Genomic DNA, 13,475 nt, shown 5'->3' with positions numbered 1-13,475 from the left:
CCCCCACAGCTGCTCAGTCTCCCAAACACAAGGGCTTCTTATTGAGACCACCCCCTTCCCTGCTCTGGGGCCTAGCCCTGGAGCAGCTGCCTAGGCCTCTGTAGGGCTTCCCAAGACCCCTCACCACATATTAGTAAGGTACCTCTGAGCCGCCAGGCCCCAGCTCAGGGAGGGCTTAGTTCCCACTCATCTGGCTGACTCCTCACCCACTCCCTGCCACCCACCCCCCGAGGTTGGGCACACTGTTCCTGAACACTCCCTGGTGCCCAGAGCCTGCTTTACCTGCACTGAACTCAGCTGATGTGCACCTGCCACACCCTCCACCAATTGAGTGTCACCTGCTCCCTCATCTCAGGCCTCATGGTGTTTGCTGGCTGATGACCGAGGTGGCCCCGACACTAGGCCTTCACAGCCCTGATAAACCTGGGGCTGATCTCGTGCCAGGTCTCAACTCCCTCCTCCTTCCGCCAGCTTGGTGTCACCTGAGTCATGACCCTTAGGTGACCTGCTCACACTGCGGCTGCTCTCGGTCCCAGCCTCCACTTCTAGGAAGTTCTGTTAGCGAGGTTTGTGGAAGTCTCCTGTTACGCTGCCTCTGCATGTCCACCCGCGTCCTGCCCTTCCTGGTGCGCCCTAAACAATAACCCAGGGACAACTTCTGTGCACAGACCTGCTTTCAGAAGTTCATCAAGTTGGCCGGGCACAGTGGCTCATGCCTGTAATCCCAGCACTTTGGGAGGCTGAGGCAGGTGGGTCACTTAAGGTCAGGAGTTCGAGACCAGCCTGGCCAATGTGGTGAAACCCTGCCTCTACTAAAAATACAAAAATTAGCTGGGTGTGGTGGTGTGCTCTTATAGTCTCAGCTACTCGGGAGGCTGAGGCAGGAGAATAGCTTGAACCCGGGAGGTGGAGGTCACAATGAGCTGAGATGGCCCCACTGCACTCCAGCCTGGGTGACACAGCAAGAATCCGTCTCAAAAAAAGAAAAAAAAATCATCAAGTCACAAGATAAATTATAATCCATAGCATCATGGAATACTGAAACTGGAAGTGACCCCCCAATATCTACTTTAATTCCTGGTTCCAGGACATCCGTGTGACTCACTCAAGGTCACACAGCTAGTTGGTAGATACAGAGCTGGCACTAGCATCCAAGTGCCTCGTTCCTGTCCCTAAAGAACTAATGACTCCCTGTGGGTATGCATTAATAATCTTACTGAAGTTGTTCAAAATCTGGAATTCAAAATGAACTGTGTCCCATAGAATGAGTTTGGAAAACTTTGAGGTTTGACTTCTGCTCGTGCCTAATTCACTGAGAGGCTTTGGAAGGGTCCTTTATTCTCCCTTTCCCCACACATCAAACACGGACACAATGATGGCACACAAACGTCGGGACACCACGTGGGAATGCGGGTGAAGACTGCGAGCTGCTGGCAGGATGGCATCCTGTCATTTTCTAAAGTCTTCTGGTAAACAGACGGGACAGCTTGAATGGCTAAAATCCACAGTCAGCCTCCAGAGATCACTCCTGCAATTATGTGTCAAAGGTGTCTCCAAATACATGCCAGACCCAGGGCCAGACCTGGCGGTTGTCCCTGGGGAAGGAGGTGGAAACACTTGGGTCTTCTGACCTTTATAACGAGAGAAAACTAACTGGGAAGAGGAGGAGTACGAAAGAGAAGAGGGGGACTAGACCTGGAGCTGGAAGATGAGGCTCAGGCCCCGTGACCACTGCCTACCCACTGAGCAACTTGGGGCCAGGCATGGGATCTCCGCCTCAGCGTGCTCATCCACAAATTAGAAATGACAACAACATTCATCTCACAGAGTTATTATGAGAATAGAAGAGGTCATGCATTTGAATGCACTCTGCTCACTAGAAAGAGGAGCAAATGTAACTTCTTATCAACTAATGGCCAAAGACCAACAGCTGGAGGTACAGTAATGAGAGAGAGGGCTCCCGGCTGGTTACTCCTTACCAAATAATTAATAAACTCTATTTAAATAGTAATATAATGAATTTGGGTTCCAAGTGTTTAATTTACATTGACCCCTGGGGGCTTTTGAACATTCGTATCTTGTTCAAGTCATCCTATGCCTTGTGTAAATTTGCAGAAGCCCTAAGGCATCTAATGGGGATGACTGGGGGAAATCAAATGGATCAAAATGACAAAATGACAATTTTTCTCTAGGCTAATAACTCAATGAGCAGAAAGGAAAGTCCTTCCTTTTAAATGTATATGAATGTATATGTAGTTCACACTTACACTCTGACACAGATCTCATTGTGTCCAATGATGTGTGTGTGTGTGTGTCTCCAAGACTGAGACACATGTACTAAAGAGTGATACTGGCCACATCTACTCTGGGCTTGGAGGGTAACTTCAGCAAGTGCTGGATGCTGGAAGCGACCAGTGCTGGAATGAAAAGCTTCATGGAATGTGAGGATCAGGCAGTAGTTTGGGGAAGGCGGGCTGGGAAGGCATGGTGATACACTGTGCCACGCTCATCTGCAAACTTAACGCTACCTGCTGGAGACCTGCGGCTGGAAGCCCAGCTCTGGAAACCTGCATAGAGTATTTAAAGCCAGGGTATCAGCACGTTTATAAAGTGGGTTTATGATAATATAAAAAATTCAGTTAATAAGCCTGAGTCCCAAAAGATGAACCCATGGGGTAACAAGAGTGTGAGACTGTGAGAGGCAGAGAAGGGCAGCTGACATGTTCCCACTTGAGCAAGGGTTTGTTATTCTGTTCAGATCAAAACTGGCACCAATGGCACGTGTAATTCCGTGCAGCCTTAAAGGGGACTGGAGGGGGCTGCACACTTCTCTGAGGTCACCCTTCAAAGAGACAGGCTTCCATTTATGGGCTCAAGCACTGACACACACACATCCACAGCAGCTCAGGGCTGCTGACTGAGTTATTTTTAGAGCCCTGCCGAGGACTAGGCAATACCAGGATCTTCATGATCCATTATATCATGATTCTCACACGCTTTAGCCTGAATCCATTTGGTGCACAAAAAATGCCTCATTTCTTTATAGGAGAATTTTTTTTTTTTTTTTGAGATGGAGTCTTGCTTTGTCGCCCAGGCTGGAATGCAGCGGCACGATCCTGGTTGACTGCAACCTCCGACTCTTGGGTTCAAGTGATTCTCCTGCCTCAGCCTCCTGAGTAGCCAGGATTACAGGTGCCCACCTCCATGCCCAGCTAATTTTTGTATTTTTTGTAATTTTTTTGTAATTTCTTTTGTAATTTTTGTATCCAGCACTCGCTGAAGTTACCCTCTCAGCCCAGAGTAGATGTGGCCAGTATCACTCTTTAGTACATGTGTCTCAGTCTTGGAGACACACACACACACACACACACACACATCATTGGACACAATAAGATCTGTGTCAGAGTGTAAGTGTGAACTACATACACATTCATATACATTTAAAAGGGAGGACTTTCCTTCCTGCTCATTGAGTTATTAGCCTAGAGAAAAACTGTCATTTTGTCATTTTGATGACATTTAGTAGAGACGGGGTTTCACCATGTTAGCCAGGCTGGTCTCGAACTCTTGACCTCAAGTGATCTGCCCGCCTCGGTTTCCTGAAGTGTTGGGATTACAGGCATGAGACACCGTGCCCAGCCTATAGACAAGAAAGCCAGGCTCTGCACATCACATGTGACTGAGAAGAGTCTACATTTGAAATAAGCTAAATTCCACAGAACTATAGCGAACCTTGAAAATCACTGACCTCTCCTCTTCTTTCTCAGTTTTACTTGTTTCTTCCTCAAATGTTGCCTCATTTTTGTTGAGCAAAGATCTCCAAATGGGTGACAGCCTTTCCTATTCTTGGGCAATACGCTTCTAAAGGGTGGGGTCTGATAGTGAACTTGCATTGTTTGGGATTTGTATGAGTCTAATTTCTTTAATTTGGCTATTTTAATTATAGCTGAATAAAAGTAAATGACATTTTCCAAACCCTTTTTTGGGCTTTCCCAAAATAGCTTCCTTTAAAGAATCATGAAATGAACCCTGACTGGCATCTCAGAGTGTGAGCCGTCTTCCAAGAAGGATGTCTACTGAGATTGTAAGAAGTGATCTTTGAGGCTAACCAAAAACCCACTCTAAAGTTTCCCTGTTCCTTAAATACAGAGATGTGAAAAAAATATATAAACAGAAAAAGAAGGGAAATAAACTTCAAGAGCTCTTTGGGAACAGTATCTATCTACTTTTCATATTATTAAAATGTCACCTTTATGACACTTCGAGTTTGATTAAAACGGCGCACTTGCTTTATCTGGATGGGCCATGAATCCTGGTTAATTATGGTGTTCTATAAATAAACATACCCCACAACCCAACTCAGACTTGACATCTCTTAGCTGACATCTGAAAACTTACCCTTTGCATGTTTTCAAAGTGTCAGCTTGATAAACCTAAACTTTGTAGGGTTTCTGTGGATGGAGACTTTTATGGAATAAATAGATTAACAGATCAGTGCAGAAAACAAGGACACAAGGGAGGAGGTACTGTAGCTGCTGTTCACTCCCGATTTCAGGTGACTGCTTTCTGGACTGAGGTGTCACACTGACCGAGGTTTGAACGTATACTTTGCAGCTTACAGGCTGTGAAGCCTCGGGGACATAACTTCACCTTTCTGAGCTTCCATTCCCTCAGGTGGGAAATGAGGACAAAAATGCCCAACTCTGTAGTTGTCAACAGGATCAAACAAAAAAACACACATAATGCAGACTACAGAGCTTTGGAACAGTTGGTGTGAAAAAGGAAAACTGGATCAAGAGAAAGGTTAATAAACCAAAATAAAAGCACTTTTGGAAAATATAAACACTCCAAAAAGAAAAACTCAGGTAAGCATCTGTCCATTTAAGCAGAAACAAGTTCAGCGGTGGAACATGAAACTGCAGGTGGCGTGAGGTCAATGTCATGAGTTAGTGGCCAAGGCCGCCGTGCTGAGTCCGGCTTCTCCTCCTGGTGAGCCCGCTTCCTGTCCCCACTCCTCAGCATGGCACTGCCCACGAGCAACTGGCACTGAGAAGCTCCGGCTGCAAATACCCATACTTCAAACATTTTCCTTTGTGAAAAGGAACAAGCCAGATACTATTCTTAGGAAGAAAAAAACCACAAGCCTTTTTCCTGCAAGTAAGCTCAGCAAGTTTGACCGTCCCCCACTCCCCGCATCCACACAAGGGTTTTCATTATTCACAGTGTCAGAATACAGAGCAGCGTTCTGTGCCTCCAAACCCAGGCCGCGCTGGCCCGTTCAGAGGGCCCGAGGCTCAAGGATGGCAGGGAAGCTCTATGGGTTAAGGCGCTTGGCATTTCCAGTGAGCTTTCTGCTCCTTATTTATTTATTTATTTATTTATTTGAGACAGAGTCTCACTCTGTCACCTAGGCTGGAGTGCAGTGGCACGATCTTGGCTCACTGCAACCTCCGCCTCCTGGGTTCAAGCGATTCTCCTGCCTCAGCCTCCTGAGTAGCTGGGATTACAGGTGCCTGCCACCATGCCTGGATAATTTTTGTATTTTTAGTAGAGACAGGGTTTCAATATGTTGGCCAGACTGGCCTTGAACTCCTGACTTTGTGATCCACCCGCCTCAGCCTCCCAAAGTGCTGGGATTGCAGGCGTTAGCCACCGTGCCCGGCCTCCTTATTTATTTATATGACTGAATACAGCAGCATCTCCAGTTACTGGGTTTTCATTTACCAATAACTGGTAAATGAGGAATGTCCATGAGCATTTAAAAATAGTTTTAAAAAATCTCAAAATCTGCAAAGGCTATGACATGAGTCACCAACTTTGGTTATAAAATAATGTGGGGTGTCACACACCTTGAAGATTGTTCAGTTGTACCTGCTGGAGAAAGGAAACACCACAAACCAAGGGATCACCGAGTAGAAAAACAGCCTTCCTGCTACCAAGCATTAGGCCCAGGACAAGGGCGAGGGCAAAATCATTTCAGGAGAGCTGCACGTAAGTGGATTTACAAACTAGTTAGCACATCTGCCTTGCAGAACTGGAGCAAAAATGGCTTGTAGTTCTGGAAAGGAAGCCACTTGGACCAGGAAGAATGGATAAAGAAGGATGACTCACACAAGCACCACACCACTGCAGGTTAGCTGAGCCATATGGGAGGAATGCGTGCACACGCACTGGGACACATGTGACAGAGAGGGACACAGGACATCGAGGTCCTGTGTGAGGGGCAGCAGCAGCCAGGAAGGTGTTTGTTTTCACCCAGGCAAGAGGCTGCCCAGTGAGCACACTGGCACGAGGACAGGCTGCTAATGAGCAGCAAGAAGGAGGAAGAATTGTCCCCATCTTGGCTGTCCCCATCAGGGAAGCCCTCCCTGCCTCCTGGCCAGGCACGTAGTCACCCTTCCCAGGGCACTCATGGCAGCATCCACACCATGACTGGCACATAGCCAATCACCTAGGGAGCTTTACACACACACACACACACACACACACACATGCATGTTTACACACATGCATATGCACACATGGCCATGAGTGCACGCACACCCCTATATCCGAGGCTCTGGGGCAGGGCCTGGGAATGTATGTTGCTTCTGATGATCAGCCAGGTTTGAACTTCACTAGGACTAGATAAAACTCTAAAGGCACTTCCAGCATTAGAGGACAATGATTTTATGAAACATGCACCTATTTTTTAAAGAGCCATTTTTTTCTCTGTATTTTCTCTTGGAGGAGGGATATGCTTTTCTCTCTTTGGAGACATGAATTGACTCTGTCACTTGAGGGATGTCAGCAGGTCACCTCTCACTGCCCCATTGGGCACACGCTCCTGGGGCTGCTGAAAGGCTCAGCTATGAGGCAGGCGAGCCAGGAGCCCAGGCATGCAGGCTAACAGCCCGCAGCCCAGAATGAGGATGCGGGGGTGACCCAGAACCAGCACACTCCAAGAGTAAGACTGAGCCATACTTCTTCCCAGGGCTCCCCTGGATCCAGGTGGTAACACTGGCCTTTGGTGCACGGGGACTAGCAGTGGCCTCTCAGCATCCTGTCGGTCTCACCAATGCCACCTCTCTCAGGTTTGGCTGGTTATATTCCTATCGTCCTGACATCCTAACAGCTACCATGTAGTGAGTGCACTGATCGATCCCCCTCCCTGTGCACCAGGCACTATGCCAAGTGCTCTGTCACACTGACCAACTGTCACCCCAAGTTCTTGTGAAGTGCTCTTATTAGCTCCATGGTACAGATTGGAGAACAGGGTTAGTCATCTGCCCAGGAGTGCAGAGCCAGGAGCTAGGGTGTCAGCAGGGCCACCTGACCTCGAGGCTGTATTCTTAACCTAGCACATGTTCATTCCTTAAGCCTTCTGGAACGAAGCCTCCTCCCACCCATCTTGCCTCTGGAGAGGAGACAGCAGAGTCCCAGCCCCTGGCCTCTGTGCAAGGCATCTCCTGGCTTACCTTGGCCAGCCTCGCTCGCTTGATGAGGTCGTTGAGCTTGCGCACCGCTGCCTTCTGGGGGAGGCTCTGGATGTCTCTGAAGAGGTCCTGGGCCTCAGCCTCGAAGAGCCGGCGGTTGTCTGTGTTCTGCAGGGGCTGCGCCCAGAAGGAGCCAATGTAGACGCGCAGTACCTCGGGCGTGTTGATGACCTTGCCTAGGGACCACACGAGGGCCCCGTAGACCCGCATCAGCTGCTGCGTGTCCACTTGGTCGGCCTTGTTCAGCACGACACGGATCTTGTCGTCCTGGCACCGGAAGGCCTTGATGGCCTCTGAGAATTCATCTGAGATGTCCAGCTTGTGAGCGTCAAAGAGCAGGATGATCCTGTCCACCCTCTCGGCAAACCACTGCAGGACCTGGCAGAAGTCATAGCCTGGGTGGAGAGAAGGACACGTCAGTGTAGCCACTGCTGCAGGAGACACGTTTAATGAGGGGCTCAGGAACAGTCTCGCTCTCCAGCAGCTGCCAGGGAGAGAGCCCTGTCTCCAACCTGGAGGCAGTGGAGGCCTGGTGACATGAAAATCACGGGCTGGATGAATCCAGGCGGGAAGGACCTGGGGAGCCCTTCCACAGGAGGAGGGAGGAAAGAGAATGGGGCTCATGGTCACTTTGGGAATTGCTGACTTCCATATCTGCGATTTCATTTAGTCCTCATGAGTGTTTTATTTCACCTAATACAGACCTTTTGCTTGATGGCAGAATTGATCAATGGTTTTATAAAAACACAGGCCATGGGTCAAAAGATCTTACTTCTGAAAAGTCTCACTTTTCTGAAAGCCCCAGATAGAGAAGAAAGAGAACCAGAGGCCACCTGGCATCCCATGGGGGTATCCAGTAAGCATAACAGAAGAGGCATCGCCTTCAATTAACCCAAGTTTGTAGAGTGCTGAGGAGGTCAAAGGTTGGCCCAGCCAGTGTTGTGATCAATATTTATCTTTGGACTATTTATAACTCAGGTACATTGTGAATATTTTTTTAACATTACGTATCACAGCCATTGTGTAAAATGGTCTCTTGCCAATTTCTTTTTTTAAAATGGCCTGGCCCACAGCAAATTCTGTCCAGCCTATTCTGACCACCTCCACAAATCATGCAGCTGCGTAAACACTCTTCAGCCCAAGGTCAAGGCTCTCAGGCCTTTCCCCAGGGAGGCAGATTCCCACGAAAAGCAAACAAGAGGAGACCAAGCCCACAAAGTTGACTTTTAATCTCAGTCTGACTAGTTGTAGAAGCAGAGTCTCAATCCAGCCCAGCTAGTGCTGAGATGTCACCTGCCTGACCCCCATGCTAGGGGTCGTCTCCCCTCTTCTTTTAGATTTTGAAAACTTTCAAACATACATAAACATCTGTAAGTCATATAATGAATGCTGATGTACCTACCACATAATTTTAACAAATGTTGACACTTTGCTTTGTTTGCTATTTCAGATATGTTTTAAAACCAAGTATCGTTTCTTTAGATAACAAAATACCATACAGTGGTGAGAAGGAACTAGATCTTCACTTGTCAACACAGGTAAATCTCCAAAAAAGAACAAGAGTAAAAACTTAGTTTCAAAAGGACATGTACAGCATGATAACATTCACGTAAAATGTTAAAATACAAAATACTCAACCATCTGTGGATACAGACTATAGCACAAATACAAAAATGTCAGCATCGATTGTGAGACCCTGGTTGGCTGTGGGGGTGGAGAAGGTGTGGATCTAAGGCAGAGGAAAAAGTATCTGAGGTGAATAATCTATTAGGTGAAAATAAAGAGGGTCTGCGGACTAAGGTTTCCATGCATTTGAAGAACAGGTGTTAGAGGAATAGCTGAACAAGCAAACTGGATTCAGGTCCATTTTTCATAAAGAAAACAAGACGCTTGGTAACGTTGAAGCCCCCTGTGCACCCCTCCCTGAGCCCTTCCCCCCACTAGGAGGCCGCTGTCCTGAGTGTGGTGTTTATGCCGCCACACGCATGGATACTTCCAGTTCATGCTTTTCATTTCTCTGTTCTGTCTCACTGCGGCACTCCCTGACTCCTTGGGGATAAGGAAGACAAAGGCAGTTCTCGGAATGTGGGCCAGCGTTTATTTTCATTGCTGTCAGCAGCCAGTTTAGGTCAGAGGAATATCAAAGACCTACTGACAGGGTCACACATAGTCAAGGTTTCACTCTGAGTTCTGTCCCTGAAAGGCCAGAACAAACTGCCTCCTAGGGTAACACTAAGTGCTGCTGTCATTTGAGACAGACGTGTGCACAGACAGCCCTAGCCCACAGGATTGTAGGTCCTTAGTGGATGAATGAACTGGCTGTTTTCTGGGTGCTGGGAAGATGCTTTGGAGCCACTCGTAGATGGACCTGCATGGGGACTTGCTTTTCCAGGAGAGATGATTGATTCACCATGCTGACATGACCACTCTCCCACGTGGTCTTCCTAGTGATCAGATGGGGTATCTGAAGGTTCAGAAACAGATCAAAGAAAATGCTGTGCACATGGAGTGAATGTGAGTTGCTTTTGCTGAATACCCTTCCTGTTGGGTTGGGAGGTATCCTTTATGGGTTGTGGAGGCTGAAGGTGTGGCAGAGAGTCCCTCGCCCCATTCCTTAGCAAGCTGGGGCATAAGCATCTGATCTAGAGTTAGACATTCACTTCCTTCCACCAGAGAGGAGTGCTGAACCTTGGGGAAATGACACGAAGACACAGTGAAAATAAGAATTTACTCATGGTGGTGGCGGCTTCCTAACTCTTTTCTAAGCCTAGTTCTCCAACTTTCCCATTAATCCTGGGAAAAATTCTCCAAAACATTTTCTTTTCTGCTTAAATTAGTTAGAATCAGCTTCTTTGGTTTGCTATTGAAAGTGATGATAAGGCTGGGCACGGTGGCTAATGCCTGTAATTCCAGCACTCTGGGAGGCAGAGGCAGGAGGATTGTTTGAGGCTAGGAGTTTGAAACCACCTGGCAATATGGTGAGACCCTGTCTCTACAAAAAATAAAAACAAATTAACTGGGCGTGGTGGTGTATGCATGTGGGCTCAGCTACTGGGGAGGCTGAGGCAGGAAGATCACTTGAGGCCAGGAGTTTGAGGCAGTGAGCCATGGACACACCACTATACTCCAGCCTGGGTGAGAGAGTGAGACCCTGTCACAAAAACAAAACAAAACAAAACAAACAAAACCACAATTGGTAAACAATCCTCCCCTCACCCCCATTTAAGATTTCGGAGTACCTCTTACTGTCAGTTCTGAAAGAAACCTGCCACCCAAACTGAAACACAGCTGCTGCCACTAGCTGCACTCATGCCAACCCTGCCGTGCTTGTGCCAACCCAGCCGTGCAGATGCAGGCTGTCTTCCTCCCAGGGCCGCCTGGGTTGAATGGTTACCTTTGATTGCAACACTTGTGTTTAAACTTTAACTTAAATTTGAGTTCCTAACAGTTAATTTAAGTATCTTTAAAAAAGATGCCATTTCAATGCTATAGTGAAATCAAAAGTTATTAGGAACAGAGCTGCCAGATTTAAGTTTATTATAAGTGATGCCAATACTCATGTCTGGAGGAACAGGTACATATCCATATTTTCTTGTGTTAAAGTAACAATGAGAGCTTAATACAGTTCGAGAAGTACAGGTAGGCAGAGCTGTGTTTGTTCTGTCCCTGAGCAGGTGTAAGAGGACGGTCTGTCACACATCAGGCAACACAATCAAAGGAGTAGAAATCACCGTGTCCAAAAGAGAGCAAGGAATGATCAAAGCTGGGAGAGGTTGGTCTGCTTACCACCTCCCCCTACAAAGTTAGGATTATTTTGCTACTTTAAGCATTTTAAGTGTACTGCACAGTGGCATTAAATAAGTCACATTGTTGTACAACCACCACCACCATCCAACTGAAACTCTGAACCCATTAAGCACTAATTCTCCCCTCCTCTCTCTAGCCCCTGGTGATCACCATTCTACTTTTTGTCTCTATGAATTTGACTACTCTAGGTACTTCAGAGAAGTGTCCTTTTGTGCCCGGCTTCTTTCACTCAGCACAACGTCCTCAAGGTCCATCTGTGGTGTAGCATGTGTCAGAGTCTCTCCCTCCTCCTAAGGCTGAATAGGTCGGCTTGATTCTTGTGTCATGAAGGACTCAGGTGGCAAATACCTAGCTACCCAAAAATCCCAGTGGATCTAACTCCCAACATGTCATTTAGTCTGCCTGCTAAAGGAAAACGGTGATTCAGAAGGACCTAGAGACCACTGATCCTCAAAGCCTGTTCCTGTGTTGGAATGTAATAAGGGGCTTGCTAAAGTTTAGACTCCTAGGCCCCTCCCCAGAGCCACTGAATAAGAATCCCTGGGGCTGAGCCTGGTGATCTGCACTTGGAAGCTCCCCAGGTGATTGCAATGCATGGTGCAGTTTGAGGATCACTGTCTAGACTGAATACCAGAGTGGGGAAATTGTACAGACAGGTTTATGTTCCTGTTGGTTAGCAAGCAACAAAGCAAATCAAATACATTTAAAGTAGTATTAGTTCCTTTTATTCCAAAAAGTTACCAATAGATGTTTAGGTGGTGCATCACAGGTCGAGGAAACAGAACTGAAACATGCTTATCTGAAGACAGATTTTAAAACTCACCCAAGCTCCCTGCTTTTGCCCATGCTGGGCTATGGCCCTGGTGAACCCTTCCTCTATGGTCTAGACTGAGCCTAGAAAGCCAGCCCAAACCCTAGTCATTCTTCAAAATATCTGGGCCAACTTTGATTAAGTTAGACATTACTTAACTTTAAGCTCCAGTTTTTTTCACCTGTAAGATCGGGTTGTTGAGTGATTACCTGAGAAAATGCTTTTATCCATAAGGCATTGAGACTTTGTTAACTTTCAGCAAATTTGAGCTGTGGTTACTCTGGTTTCCTCAACTGCTCCCCATCCTGAGTTCCCTTGCCTGTGCTGCCTATGGCACCACTTCACACAGGGTATTAAAATCAGAGGGATGGGCTGGTCTCTTTCATTAGATTATATATTCTCTAACCACAGGAACCGTGTCTTCATCATGGTCACACAAGATAGTGGCGGACAATGTGGGCCTTGGACCCAGACTGCCTGGGACCTTCCTGGCTCCATCACTTACTAGTTCTGCGACCTTGGGCAAATTACTTCACCTCTCTGTGCCTCGTTTCCTCATCTGTAATAACAGTGTCTTGGGGCTGCCCTAGGGCTGATAATAGTATCCACAGGCCTCAGGAGCTGCAGAGTTAATATACGTGAAGCATTTAGAATCACCTTGGCACCTAGAAAGCTGTCCAAAATGCTATCTACTGGTTATTTAAAAAATCTTTGTATCCAGTGCCTGGCATACAGGGGGGATGCAAGACATATTTGTGGGAGAAGCACAGTCTGCAGTTATAGAAGGAAATAAAATTATTTAGGGTGAAGGCGACAGTGCACTGATGCTTGAACCAAGTGAGAGAATCAGTGCTCAGAAGTAGATAACAGAAGACACCAAGGGAACAAAAACGCTGCTCATATGCGATCAACAGAGCAGCAGACTCACAGAAGCCCGGTGGCCTTCCTTTTCTACCAGCAGGTCTTAAAGATTCCAGCTTGCTCCTAAATTGAATCTATGATTTTAATCACAGACACTCCCCAGCTCAGGAAAGTCCTATACATACCCATGCTGGCTGGGATAACGCAGGGCACACATTTGTACCCAGAAGGATGAGAATAATGCATTTTTCCAAAGGTTCTATTAGAGGGTGGTTAGGTTCCCAGGAACACTAGAGGTTAGCTACACTGTGCTAAGTAGGCCTGTGAAAGAAGCGATCACTTAGAACAAGGTTGAAAACCAGTGGGCCTCAGACTGAATGTGGTGCTCAGCTGCTGTTTTGTTTGGTCTGCATAGCAGGTTGTTTGTTTGTTTGAAGACAGGGTCTCACTCTGTCATGTGGGCTGGAGTACAGTGGGGTGATTATGGCTCACTGCAGCCTTGACCCCCCCTGGCTTAAGCA

Source organism: Pan paniscus, chromosome 11, assembly GCF_029289425.2.
Source record: "Pan paniscus chromosome 11, NHGRI_mPanPan1-v2.0_pri, whole genome shotgun sequence".
Taxonomy (NCBI): Eukaryota; Metazoa; Chordata; class Mammalia; order Primates; family Hominidae; genus Pan; species Pan paniscus.
This window is presented reverse-complemented; position numbering follows the sequence as displayed.